Genomic DNA, 2,500 nt, shown 5'->3' with positions numbered 1-2,500 from the left:
GAAGAGGTAAGGGAAAGTGAAGAAGAAAAAGGTAAGCGAATAAAAAGGGGGAAGGAGAGGGGTGAAGGAGTAGGTAAAGAAGAAAGTGTCGGGGAAGAGATACAGGAAGTAGAAAGAAAAAGAAAAGAAGTGGAAGGGGCTGACTAAGAGAAAGGAGGGAAAGGTGCAGAGGAAAGGGAAGAGAAAGGGATAGTGGAAGAAGAATGTATAGGAGAAAGGAGAAGAAGGGGAGGAAGCTGGCTGGAGATGGGAATGTCATTCGAGTTCGTGGAAGAAAAAGGCAGGAAGGAGCTGTAGAAGACAAAGAAGAGGCGCCTTGGCAACGAAAAAGGGTCTAATCCGATTAGCCAAGAAATTACGTGGGAGAGACAAACAAGAAAAGCCAAAGATCTTCCAAAGGGAAAACCTGACAAAAAGCTTGATTAGGACGTGGAGCAATTTAGTAGAAGAGCTGATGATTTTTTTTTTTTTTTTTTTTTTAATTAAGACAAAGACAACGACTTTTTTTTTTTTTTTAGAAGATATCTGAATTATTTTCATCTTATTTGATCATAAAGGGAAAATAGCAGATATAAAATAAAAACGGAATAAAACTCAAGCAGTATTCACAATCTAATCTAAATTTAGTAGACTAGCTAATGCTTTTCTTCAATTAAGATAACGAATTTTTTTCTCTTTTTTTGAGAAGACATTTGAATTATTTTCATTTTAGTTGATTATAAAGAGAAAACATCAGAAGTAAAATGAAAGCGGAATAAAAGTCAAGCATTATTCAGAATTTAATCTATATGGTAGCGTTAGATTTCTTTTGAATGACCTTAACGAACTGAAACCAAATTAAATAAGGAGAACAGAGTGGTTAAACAGAATTTCCCCTATGAATTCAAACTAAATGAAATATTCAGTTTAACATATACATATTGAACTAAATTTAACTAGCCTAGAATAATATATAAGAACTGAATCTTAAATCACAACAGTCTTGGCAAACTGGTAGTTTCAGTACAACTAGAGAGAGAGAGAGAGAGAGAGAGAGAGAGAGAGAGAGAGAGAGAGAGAGAGAGAGAGAGAGAGAGAGAGAGAGAGAGAGAGAGAGAGAGAGAGAGAGAGAGAGAGAGAGAGAGAGAGAGAGAGAGAGAGGGAGAGAGGGAGAGAGAGAGAGAGAGAGAGAGAGAGAGAGAGAGAGAGAGAGAGAGAGAGAGAGAGAGAGAGAGAGAGAGAGAGAGAGAGGGGGGGGGGGAATGGGACGCTGAAATAAACACTAAGAGACGCGACAGGCGATGATAAAAAAAAATTCCTCAAATATAACCATAATATTAATATATGGAGTCCCAATATGTGACCAAAATGAAAGAAAAGCACAAAGAAATCAATTACCTATACCTAAGGAAAGACATATGAGGAAATTAAAAAAAAAATCACGATAATTTCATGGTCTCAGACAAGCAGATTTGTTTTTATAGGCGAGGAATGATGTAATAAGCAAAATAATATACATATATATATATATATATATATATATACATATATATATATATATATATATGAATATATATACTATATAGATATGCATATGTATATATATTTTGGAAGTAAGACATTAATAATGCATGCGTTGTTAAAGTCAACAGCTGAGATAGCATTATTCTGTTTATAGAATATCTTTTCTATGTTACGCACTAATGTGCGGTCGTCTGGATGCAGATTTCCGAGTAGGATACTGAAGTCCATGGTGTTTTCCTCTAGACGTCTTTCGGCTCTAATTAGCCATCTTCAGGAGGTGTTGTCTGGTTGAATTGTTGACAGAGAATGACGCGGTTTGATCGTGTGGCGGTATATATCGGCGGAGAGCGGAGTGCCCAAACGTCCGCCCGCCAATCAGCGCGCGGGGTGCATCCTCTGTCTTCTCGTTGGTAACGACGTTTCAAAAGAGCCCTCACCCACTGCTCAACATGGACCGCCACCAACGCAGAGCTCAAGAGAATAACCCAGCTTCTCAGCAACAACAATTACCCCATCCAAGAAATAGATAGTGTTATCCGGCATCGACTGAACACCTTTATGCACCAACAAGAACAACAGACAGTTACACAAAACATAAAACTCTTTTACAGTGCTACTATGTCTTCAGCCTACAAGGATGACGAGAAAGCCATCAAAAATATAATTTATAAGAATGTCACACCCACCGACCCTTCTTCAAAAATCGACCTCGTCATCTACTACAAAACAAGAAGGACATCCAAGTTAGTTGTCAAGAATAGCTGCCTCCCTAAGACAAGTGAAATACAGGAGGTGAACGTCGTGTACCAACATACTTGCTCGAGTGGTGACTGCAGTCGCCTAAATTCTCGGTACATTGGCGTCACCACTACAACACTGTCTAAGAGAATTTCAGCACATCTGCAGGACGGCGCCATAAGAAGACACTACTTGTACGAGCATGGACTAACACTTAAGAGACACCATATGGAAGGCACCACCGCCATCATTGAAAGAA

The sequence above is a fragment of the Oratosquilla oratoria genome, chromosome 3 (assembly GCF_046742065.1).
Source record: "Oratosquilla oratoria isolate Oo_2021 chromosome 3, ASM4674206v1, whole genome shotgun sequence".
NCBI lineage: Eukaryota > Metazoa > Arthropoda > Malacostraca > Stomatopoda > Squillidae > Oratosquilla > Oratosquilla oratoria.
The sequence above is the reverse complement of the archived record's forward strand: the minus strand, read 5'-3'. Positions refer to the sequence as shown.